General features: G+C 48.3%; 1 long non-coding RNA gene across 1 annotated transcript; it reads right to left on the reverse strand.

Annotated features, from left to right (window-relative positions):
• Nucleotides 1-1,427: 1,427 nt before the first annotated feature.
• LOC129735364 (uncharacterized) lies at nucleotides 1,428-4,976 on the reverse strand. The gene is made up of 4 exons (XR_008730915.1): nucleotides 4,839-4,976; nucleotides 3,739-3,861; nucleotides 3,067-3,171; nucleotides 1,428-2,968 (listed from the first exon to the last, which is right to left on the reverse strand). It is a non-coding gene; the product is annotated as an uncharacterized LOC129735364 (long non-coding RNA).
• Nucleotides 4,977-12,107: the final 7,131 nt, after the last annotated feature.

The following is a 12,107-nucleotide window of genomic DNA, read 5'->3' on the forward strand; positions in this document are numbered from 1 at the left end:
GTGCTACCTATATATGAACGCTAGAACATAACTCTATTTCAGTTTGACCAGAATTTGACATGCAACTGCATCAGCATATTGACAGAATACCTTTTGAATTATTTCTTTTTTTCATAACCTCTAAACTGGGAACAGCTCAAGGTGAAAACAGACAGTTCAAATCCTCAGCTGTTGCCTCAGAAGGAATAAAGTGTTCTTTGCATACAGGTGAATTTAACACAGCTGAAAATTTGTTTTGGGTTAAAAGTCAAATCTCTGTCACACCTTCGTCACCACCACCACAACCTTTAAGGCCGGTGGGAAAAGCATTCTGTACTCCGTTGCAGCGGTGAAACTTCAGTTGAGCTGCATTAGTTTGTGTACTTATCTGCAGCTCCTTTGGCGAAAATGAAGTTGTCGTAGAAGTTAGACTTTAACTTGAGTAACATACCATTTGATACCTTGTAAGTGAGAAAGATTGTGTCCTGACAGCATGCTCTTTCCCACACTTGTGCCTAGAGTTATACTTGAAATCAGGTTGCGTGTTAAGTTTAAACCTAATCACACAGATATCTCAAAGTCCACAAAGATACATCACTGCTTAGGGGATTCTTGTGGTACAGCAGGTGCAAAACCCGGTCCAAAGTAACGATCTAGAGAAGTGTTTTCCTTCAGGAACACCATTTTCCCACTTCTCATAGATTATACACCATACAACGTAATATCTCTCCATAAAGTGTCTTGTGGCTAAACTGCATTCTGCAAACTTGTATTAGAAATAGATGTTTGCATTTTCACCTGCTGAAGTTCCCTAAGCTAAAGGATTGTGACCTAGGCATTGTTACGAAGCTCAAAGATCGTGACAACAGCGATGGAGAAGAGTGATTTAACACATAGTTGATTTATGGTTCATACAGGACTATATCACACTACAAACCGGTATTAATTCAGAGTTGTGGATGTACTGCATGTTCAGGTAATAGTTTCTCTACAATTTAAAAAAAAAAAAGTGACTAAGCTATAAATCCTGTATACTCTTATCTTTCCCTATTTTTTTTAAACATTTTTTTATTTCCCTGTTTGTGTATAGTTTTCTATATCTATCTAGATACAAACCACCAACACAAAGCAACCAGAACGTTTTGAGAAACTGTTAAGAGTTAACTTCTACATTTAATTCCAGTAACAATCTAGAGGTGTCCATTCAGCTGTTTGCTTAGTTCCAAGCCTTCATTGTGTGCTTCCAGGTTCTTTGAGAAGCAGCAGTAACAGTCGATTTAAAGTGAAACTTTGCTCTACGCAACTTCCACTTCCATGCTTTAGAATGGAGGCACAGCTGAACACTCGCCCAAGGGCAAGATTTCAAGAGCTTTTAAGTAGGTTTTATCTTCTCATTTTAGGAGAGAAAATGTTTCTTAACAGCTTACATATAGAATTTACAAGTTAAACACAATTTCTCATGCTCGTTTATTTGATTAGAAGTTTCTGAAAAATATTTTCATAACACTTCCATAGCTTATTGCATGTTCTTATAAATAATCATAAACCTGTATGTTGACCTCTGTAGGAAATGCACCGATAACAAGTTTAACATTTTGTGAACCCGACTGAAATGTACAAACGTGCACATAAAAGAAGGCTAAAATTCGTAATTAAGTAATGAGACAGAAAATAAAAGAAAAAGGGATGACAATTCCATAACATGGTAAAGCAACCTTTTACAAAAAAAACCCAAACCAGCAAAGAAACAAAACCAAAAACCACAAACAGGGGTGAATTGTAGAGAACAGAGACAGTGGGTTGTTTCGACATCGATAATGTGCAGCTGAGAACCTGCAGCAAAGAGTCACATAACTTTGAGGGAGCACAAGAAGAAACCAGGATGAGACAGAAAGAAAGGAGGAATGTGATCTCACCTGTAGAAGGCAAGTGAACAGCAGAGAGTGGCCTGTCACAGCACTCTCCAAACGAGCCAGCTGCAACCAGGTCTTTTACCATCACACTCTCCATGGCAGTCCCTCTGCTGCCTTCTAGTCTCGCCTCATCCAGGGCACGCTCACCCTCTCTGCTTCTTCCTCCCCTCTCTTCCTCGGCTGCCCAACCGCTTCACAGAACCAGCCACAGCTGCACCTTGTCTACACCAGCCAACCCACCGCCCCTGAAGCCAGCCCACAGCTGTACATTGTCAGTGCTGATTAACCCAGCTTCGTTCCTCTGCAGCAGCCTACAGTGCACAGCGCTAAGGAATGTGTTGTATGAACCTTTCGGGCCGTTCCGCGTCGATTCACAGTCAGTTACAAAAACTGAACGACATGTCACAGGGCTTACAGCAGGAACTATTGGGAGATTGGTTGCGGAATCTTTTAAAGTCTTGGGGAACCACCAGATGGTTGCAGGAGTTTACAACACGCGGAGGAATATTGCTATTGGTAATTGTAGTTTTATTGACCATTTTTCCCTGTATGCCAAACTGTGTAAGATCTATGATTCAAAAGTAGTTTAACCTCTAATGTTGTTTCTGTTCAAAATAAAGACGGGGGAATTGTAGAGAGCTTTATGGCCAGTGCTGGAGGCCACGATGCCTGTGAAGGGCCTTGAAGGCTAAAGAAGAGAGAAAGTAAGATAAGGTTGGCTGAACGCCTGGAAGGAAGACGGATAATGAAGCAAGGCCAGAGCAGATGCGCGATGCCACATCTCGGCGGCTGGCTGAGAACATGAAACCCGCAGAGATAAGAAAGAAGAGAGAAAAAAAATGCAAGAAGTTCAGTGCATTTGCAGCTTAGTAATTAACCAATTATACGTGCCAAGAAGTGCGTGAACAGTATTGATTAACCAAGGATATTTTAGTATGGGGCGCGTGAACAGCAAACGAGGATATTATAAGCGTGGGTTCTGGACTAATAAAAGGTCTTCTGGTCGAACTCAGGAGTCCACGTCATCATCTCCGCAGGCCACATGCTCCTCCTTCTCGTCTGCCATTTGCATGGACCTGCAAGGCCACACCATAAAAGTTAAAAAAACATTCATGGTGCATTCACTCCTGCCTGTGTTTGTCTAAAGCAGCTGTGATGCTGCCCCTGGTGTTACCTGTTCAGAGAGCTGCTGCACCTACTGCTGCCAAATGCTCCACACCTTCACTTTCTCTACATACTGCTCTCTTTCTGCCTGGAGCTGGTGAACGGACTCAGAGAGCTGTTCAAAACAAAATTAAACACAAAGAAAATCATATTGGCTAAATAAATTTGGCAGCGACTGCTTCAGGGATAAAGCCTGAAGAAACCAGTGTTAACGCAAAGCTCAGGCTGCATTCTTCTGCCACGCAAGTTTCTTTACAGACATGAAGATTTGAATGTCATTTCGTACAACCCCTGAGCAACCTGGGTTTCCAGGCCTGCCTTCTCCTCCAGTGCCACCTGCAACTGCTGCTTTGCATCCAGACTCCCTGCCTGATTTGACAACTGCCAAGAAAAATCAAAAAGTTATGGCAAAATGTTAACACTCCACTTCTGCATAGCCTTTCCCCTGATAGTAACCTCCCACACGATCCATGTTGCAACCTTAAAGTGCTCCAACTCACGGTGATGTCCAGTAGCGGTAGCTGCTAACTATTGTGGCACGCTCCGCGTGCTGGCGATACAGGCAGCTGCGCCAGTCATCTATTACACCCGCATAACCATCTCCCGGCGCTAGTCACGCTGTTCAGAAAACCAAAGAGCAAGGAGGTAGCAAATGAGCTGGGACAAAGACCGAGGCACTCACATTCTCTGGAGGCTGCTGGTCATCGCCCGTGGGAGTCTCGGGCCGACCGTCGTCTTTAGTTTTGCGTTTTTTCTTAGTTCCTGAAGCTGCTCCAGGGCTCTTCTTCTGCTAATACTCCTTCAGCTGTGAAAAATAATAATAATGATCTGAAATCCAAACAGAATATGCCTTCCGTGAGAATGATGTCAACCCCCCAGCCCCAACTCCACTGGCTAAAAAGACCAAGAGAAATGCTCTTCAATGAGTTTGTCGCTCCGGGGGAAGAAAAATAAAAATCAAAACACATCCAGAAAAGCCTAACGTAAGATCTAATGTGATGAGCGTTCAACTTTTGTATACAGCTAAGAGTTTTTGGGAAACGACTTGATACTCCGTCCTGCAACTACAAGGAGATGAAAAGAAGTATCTTGGGGTGGGGTTTTTTTAGGGTTATAACTAAGAGCATTAAGGAAAAATGAATAAAGGGCAATTAAATCTGAATGTTAAGTGAAACATCAACACCTGACAGTAAGATCTCCCCCTCTGTGAAAGATTTTGAGAAGGAAAATTACAATCCTTACAAACGCCACGTTAATACAAGCAGCGTAGTCACTGTGAACTAAGGGGAGAAGCAACCTACAACGGATTTTTCAATCGCACCCGCTTCACCCAGGAGAAGCTAGTCTGATAAGCCATTCGCTTGAATTCGGCTGGTCTTCCGAGCAGAATCGTTTGTGCTCCAGCAGGGTGAAGCCCCCAGGCAAGCGAGCCCCTGGCAGTTCGGTCAACTGCCCGTTTCCCCAGCCCGCAGCCCGCCCTCCGGCCCCCCGCCGGGCCGGGCCGGGCCGCGCCTCGGCCTCCAGGTGGGGAAAGAAGGACCCGTTATTGGCAGAATGCCAAAACGGAAGCCTGAACCGCTCCAGGACACTTTCCCCTCCCCAGGACTTTCACATACGCCGCCGGGCGGCCTGGGAGAAAACCAAGGGCGGGGAACTAAGTAAAATGAGACCAAAAAACCCCCAAAAAGGGTGTGGGGGAGGCCAGGGGGAGGGAAAACCGCCAAACCGAACCCGGCAGACCCACGGCACCGCCGGCCCGCCCCGGCCCCCGCCGCCCCTCACCTTCTTCTTGCCCACCGCCAGCCAGCTCTGCCGCTGCCGTCCGCCACGGCCGCCCCGCGCCTGGGCCGCCTTAGCTTCGCCCACCAGCGGCGCCAGCAGCCAGGGATCGCCCAGCCTGCGCGGCCGCCCTGGAGGCCCGGCCCATCGCCGTGCCGCGACGTGCTCGGCCCATCGCCGGGCCCCGCCTCGTGGCCGGGCTCCGGCGGCTTCGGCTCCTGGCCCGGCTGCGGCTCGTCGCCGGGCTCCGGCGGCTTCGGCTCCTGGCCCGGCTGCGGCTCGTGGCCGGGCTCCGGCGGCTTCGGCTCCTGGCCCGGCTGCGGCTCGTCGCCGGGCTCCGGCGGCTTCGGCTCCTGGCCCGGCTGCGGCTCGTCGCCGGGCTCCGGCGGCTTCGGCTCCTGGCCCGGCTGCGGCTCGTCGCCGGGCTCCGGCGGCTTCGGCTCCTGGCCCGGCTGCGGCTCGTCGCCGGGCTCCGGCGGCTTCGGCTCCTGGCCCGGCTGCGGCTCGTCGCCGGGCTCCGGCGGCTTCGGCTCCTGGCCCGGCTGCGGCTCGTCGCCGGGCTCCGGCGGCTTCGGCTCCTGGCCCGGCTGCGGCGGCTCGATCTCGTCGCCGGGCTCCGGCCCATCTCCGTGCCCCGCCGGGTCCGGCAGGTCTGCTTTTCCCTCCTTCTCCTCAGGAGCAGGTGCCACCTTGCAGTGCCTGCTCCCCATGTTGGAGCCCGCACCGCCCGCTGCTCGGGTGACAGCCCGCACTGCCCGCTGCTCGGGTGACACCTGGCTGCCCGGCGTGCCCCACCCAGAGCTCACCTGCAGCTTCCCGGAGACGTTTGTTCCCCGGCGCTGACGGCACAGTGGGCTCTGTCGCTGGGAGACTCCACTTCCCAGCGTGCCCCGCGGCGCGCCCGCGCCCGCCGCTCCCGGCCGCCCCCGCGCGCACCCGGCGGGAGGCGGCAGCCCTGGCCGAGCGGGTCCCGCAGAGCGCGGCTCGCAGCCCGGGCCGCCCCGGCGAATGAAGAGACGGGACGCAGCTTGATGCAAGCAAACGTCAATTTATTGTACAGAAGCACGAGTTTTTATACACTTTCAGAAGCTGCGCGTTTTAAACAGATTGGTTCTTGAAGCTAAGCATTGCATACTAGGCAATCCCTGATTGGTGGTTAACTACCAGCAATTAACAGCAAGGTGTTACCTTTCCTTGGCGCCATCCTTGGCGCCATCCGTCTCCCAGTCCCCTGTGCTCTGCAAACATGCCCCATCATGTTAATTGTTGTCTAGACAAGCTCGAGCACATTCCCCTCAGCTAACTGATTGCCACGCGTGGTCCTAGTTTGCAGCCCGCTCCTGCAGGCCGCTCCGGCGAGCCCGCCTGCCCCGCCGCGGCCTGGGCCTGATTTAAAGAACGTAATCAAAATTTCTTATAGACTAAGTATCCTTTATTGGCAGCGCTGGATGCGCGGGGGATCCTTCCACCTAAGGTGCATGTCTAAATTAACTAACTATTTTATATTTATACCATAAAACAATGACTATTCAATTAACGTCTATACATAGTCATTACCTAAACCTGCCTTTTCTCGCTTCGTGTGTTAATTAGCTTATCAGTCTTTTGTGCTTTGATGTGAGTAAGCTTTAAATAATATAGTCAAGTTTGTATTCATAAACCAGTATTCATTTTAATGTGAATCAGTGAGCCTGTAATTGTGTAGCAACAAAGGGGTTAAAATGTCTGAAAGATTATATAGACTGTTTTGGCGAGGAAATTGCGAAATGTCTGCAAAGCAAGCTGTCCTCCTTATCTGCAAAGCAAGCTGTTCTACCAAGGAGATAACGGGACCTCTTCAAAACAGGATGTCCTTGAGTAGAATTATGAGGGATAATGTAAAAACACTGGGAAAGATTTCAACAAGTCTGCCAACTCATCACTTTTGAGACCTAAGGTGAAAAGTACACCATGAGGAAGACCTTCGGCCTTCCTTCCACAGACCACTGCCCACATTCTAAAGACCCCGGCCCACAATTTTCGGAAGAATCTGCACAAGCGTAAAAGACTGATAAGCTAATTAGCATACGAAGCAAGAGTAGGCGGGTTCAAGTAATGAATATGTATAGGCGTTAATTGTATATTCATTGCTTTATTATATAAATACAAGGTAATCTGCCCCTCCGGGTGTGTACGATCTCCGTACACCCGGCGCTGCCAATAAAGAATATTTAGTCACTACAAATCTGGTTTTGACCTGTGAATCAGCTTGTGCAAATTCTTCCAAGAGTTGTGGGCAGGGGTCCTCGGGACGTGGGAGTTGGTCTTTGGGAGGAAGGCCTTAGCTCTTCCTCAGGGTGTACCTTTCACGTTTTACCAGAAAATGCTGAGCTGGCCCAGTTTGCTGTTTTCCAAACCTGCAGAACCAGTTTCAACCAATTCTCGCTTTATTTGTCTTTCCCCCCACTGGGGTATTTTAGCTTAAGTTTGAACATAACAGAAGGACAACAGATAACAGGTTGTTAGCTTAGGTTTCAACAAAGGTAGAAGGATAACAGGATAGCATTACAAGAATACACTGGAGGATGTCATATATATTATATTCATTACGTTTTAACTACAAGATTTATTCTATCCTACAGCGAATTCATACAATATCAGCACAGGTGTAGGTGAGCTCAACCAGAATGTGAATATGGACCCTTCTGACAAGGACGTGCTAACTGCAAAACGAAAAATAAACACCAACAAAAAAACCCCACCAAACTGCTGAAGAGGTAAGACTCAAGGGTACTAGGGTATGAGGTAATCGTGGTAGTGGGAGATCGCGACCTCCTACTGAAACGGCCCCCCCCGAGGGAGGCGGATCCCCGCTCGGGGAGCTGTACCTTTAAACCGAAGTGAGAAAGAAACTAACCAGTAACCCGTCAGGAGGCGCAGACTGGGCGGAACAAACCAGCCGAGCTTTATAAATGTGCGCTGTGGGCTGAGAGAGGCGTGCGCGTTAGGAGGGGTGCTGGCCCTTGCACGCGGCGCTGCAACGAACATCCCTGCTGTGTAACCTTCCACGGGTGGCGAGGTTTGATTCCGTCGCTTTGGCACCTCAGGTGGGACCTTTTCTGTCCGGCTGTGGGACCTGCTGAGCACGGGGCTTTTCTGGGCGCCCCCGAGATTTCTCGGGAGGACTCCCCTGGTCGCCCAGATCACCGCAGGGACCATCGGCGGGCCGGGTGTGTTGCAGTTGGGTTGGGGATAGCTGTAAGCCGTGAGGAGATGTCCTAGGCGAGGTAGAGCGCTGGTGCTGGCCCCTGGAGAGGCTGGGGATGGGAGTTTGGGCACTCTCCTCGCTGCGGTAGAGGGAGGGGGCCCGAGGGGTAACGGGTTTTCTCCGGAGCGGTGCGGTTTGGCCATTTTGTCATCCGTTGTAAGACTTGGTCCCATACGTGGCATTCTGATTCACGTTGATCACGTTAAAAGACCTCTGGCGAACGGTTAATGGTTTATGATTTCTGTAAGTGACTCGAAGTCGGTATTTTGGAACGGGTGAATGAATGGCCGAAACGGCCCTTTGTGTGAGTGGCTGAGACGTGCGGCTGCTAGCGACGCGAGTGCGGAGTCGCGATCCGCGGTTGTTACCCCCGCCGGGACAGGGACAAGGTGAGGCTGCTGCGGGCGGTGAGTAGGTGCGGGCGGTGAGTAGGTGAGGCGCAGCCCCGCGGAGCGGGTGTGCAGCTCCGACCCGCCGTCTCGGGTCCTCCACGGGGAGAGCGGCCGAGACGAGCGAAGCGTGTGACAGACCCCGGAACAGCGTTAACGTGAATCAAACACCGCTTTTTGGTGTTCTAGACGTGGTCCTCGAGACTTTTCGTGTAACCCGGTGTTTGCTTTTGGCTGTTTTAATTGTAAACCAAGATGTTTGGGTAGAATTTGGGAAGGATTTTTGGTATATGCGATGTCAGGGAAACTGCTCTGACTGGGATAGCGAGCGCTCGGGCGAGCTTGAGCAGCTGATGTGGGGCATTTAGGAAGTGTAAAGAACCGGTAGGAAAGTGCGGAGGGAGTGCAGGGCAGGCATAGCGCAGCCCCTCCGCTGGAACACACACGGCGCTTGCCCGGTTTGTCACCACTGTTGTCTGTCTGTTCCTGCTAAGTGCGTAAAAATGGTGTAAGTACGTTATTTCTCCAAACGGGAGGCAGGAGTTTTATCTTGGGAATTGTCTCGAATTCAGGTACGTTTGCTGTGGGGCGAGCACGCCACCTCCTGCCTTGGATAAGGCGCTGTGGTCGGTTTAATTGAGCCGTCTCCTTTAATTAGCCAAGGCGACGAAGAAAGGAAGTTTTGCAGGGCACGACAAAGACGGTAATTTCCAAACAACTATTATGGGAGGTAAACAGAGCCGTGGAATAGTGAAAAAGAGCCCTTTGGGCTGCGTTCTGGCACATTGGAAGGAAATAGGAGGACCATCAGATGGGAGTGTGAATAAGAAAACTTTGATAAAGTATTGTAATCATTGGTGGCCTTTATACAAACTGGATGATGGAGAAAAATGGTCCTTTAACGGGACACTGAATTATAATACCTTAGTACAATTAATGTTGTTTTTAAGGAGGGAGGAAAAGTGGGATGAAGTAGCATATGCTGACATGTTCTTTACTGTCCGAAATCACCCTGAATACCAAATAAACTGTGGACTAATAACACCACAGGACCCAATGGTCTTTGCTTCAGAGAAAGAGAGTAAGAAAGGTGGAAAAGAAAAGTTGAGATGTTGTTCGGCTTGTAGCATAGGGCACAGGTGTACAAAGTTGGAGAAAACAAAGAATCCTGGGGTGGAAGACCTGCCAGAGTGTTATAAACTGCCAGTACAGGCACAACAGAGAGAAAGTGATGACTCTGATTTGGGTATCCCTCCGAATAGGCCAGTATCCTCTCACACCAAAAGTAAAAGAGAACATGTGGCGACACAAACACCCTTAGGAGAAGCAGTGGGACCATATAGGCGTCCCATCTTGATAAGGGTTCCCTTATCTTTGTCTGATCTTACAGTATGGGAAAAGATGGCAGAAAACTACCGAAATGATCCTGTAGGTGTGAGTAAATGTTTGAACTTTCTGATAAAACAGCATGATCTTGATTGGAATGATATTCAATTATTACTACACTGTATGACAGAAACTGAGAGGCAGCTAATACTAAAAAAGGCTGAAGACCTGGCCAGTGGTCAACTTAAGAGCAGGGGAGAGGATGTAAAAGAACACTTTCCCTTACAAGATCCACATTGGGACTGCAACAACAGGGACCACAGAGAATTGCTAAATGCCTACAGAGACTGGGTTGTAAAGGGAATGGAGCAGGCTATCCCAAAAACAATTAATTGGTTAGCCTTGCATGCAGTTAAACAAGGTCCGGAGGAAACCCCCTCGGAATTCTTAGACAGATTACGGGATGCTATGAGGAATACTTCTCTAGACCCGTGGTCAGAGATAGGAATTCAACAGCTAGTGTCTCTATTCGTTGCACAGTCAGCAACCGATATCCAGAGAAACTTTAAAAAACTGGGGCCAGCAAAAAGTAGAGATTTGGAAACTTTACTAGAGGAGGCATGGAGAACATTTAACAATAGGGAAAAGCAGGACCAAATAAAAACAGTGCAAATGTGGAGAGCAGTGTTACAGGAAATCAAAGGGGTTAGGGAATTTAGGAAACCTTTGGAAAGGGACCAATGTGCGTGGTGTAAACGGAGGGGACATTGGAAAAACGAGTGTCCAGAGAGATGGAAAGGGAGAGGAAGGATACAGACATAGGTTAAAGAAGATTGATGGAGACCTGGGGAATCTATCCTAGTGGTTCAACTGGTCATATTAGAGCTAGGGAGACAGCAACAACATGTAGAGTTTTTAGTTGACACTGGAACAATGTGTTTTGTTTTAAATCAAGCAATGACACCTGTAGATGATGACCTTGTAACGGTAAGGGGAGCTACTGGCCACAGTGAAAAGGCATACTTTTTAAAACCTCTTCAGTTTAAACGAGGGAAACAATTGGGGATACACAAATTCTTATATATGCCTAATTTGCCAAGGCCTCTATTGGGACGAGACCTATTAAAGCAATTAGAGACAGAAATACAGTTCAAAAAAGGAAAAGTGGAACTCTGGGTGGGAGATGACCAATTAATTGAAATCTTAAGGCTGGCCCTCATAAATATTCCTGCTAGCTTGGGAGTGCTTGAGGAGGTCCAGAATCAAATATATCCAGGGCTATGGGCCTCAGAAATACTGGGAAAAGCGAAAAATGCCACTCTGATAACAGTTAAACAAGGGACAATACCTGTGAAGATTAAACAATATCCCCTTAGAATGGAACATAGGGAAGTCTGACCAATAATTGAACGGTTCGTTAAATATGGGCTATTAATGGAATGTGAATCGGAATAAAACACTGCCATTTTACCAGTCAAGAAGTTGGATGATAGTTATCGAAATCCTTAAACTTCTGGAAGCAGTGCAGCTGCCGGAAAAGGTAGCTATTATGTGCTGTAAGGCTTACCAGAAAGGGAACACCGCTTAAGAACTGGGCAACACTATGGCAGACTGGGAAGCCAAGAGAGCAGCTGAGAGAAGTAATTTGGAAGTGCAGTCTTTAGTCCTAGATGGTAAAATACAAATTGATTGTGAACCCAGGTATGCTAATGAAGATCAGAAATTAATAGAAGACTTAGGGGGAAAAATACAGGAAGGTAAATTGAGTAAGAACACCACAATGTAAAATAATAATACCATTGACATTGTTATGGGCTGTAGTTACAGCAGAACACAGAAAATCCCACTGGGGAACAGAAGCCTTGTATAAGTATTTGAGCTGGCTAATGGTTGCTAGAAACTTATATACCACTATTAAGCAGGTAACACAGCAACATGGGGTTGTTTACAAAACAGTCCCAAGGCAGGACCTAAAGCCCAGCCTGGACAGACAGGGAAAGGGAATTATCCTGGGCAGCAGTGGCGAACTGATTTTTCAGAACTTCTCAGAAAAGGGTTTTTTTGATACCTGTTGGTCTTGACAGATGCCTTTCAAGAATGGCCACAAGCATTCCCCTGCTGGATGAATAAATCCAGGGAAGTGACATTGGTACAAGAAATTATACCCGTATTTGGGATCCCAGCAGTTGTGTCCTCAGACTGAAGACTGCATTTTGTGGCAAAGGTCAGTCAACAAGTTAGGAGATTTCTGGGAACAGATTGGCCATTGCATACTCCTTACAGGCCACAGGCAAGTGGCCAAGTAGAAAA

This window comes from Falco cherrug, chromosome 2, assembly GCF_023634085.1.
Source record: "Falco cherrug isolate bFalChe1 chromosome 2, bFalChe1.pri, whole genome shotgun sequence".
Lineage (NCBI taxonomy): Eukaryota > Metazoa > Chordata > Aves > Falconiformes > Falconidae > Falco > Falco cherrug.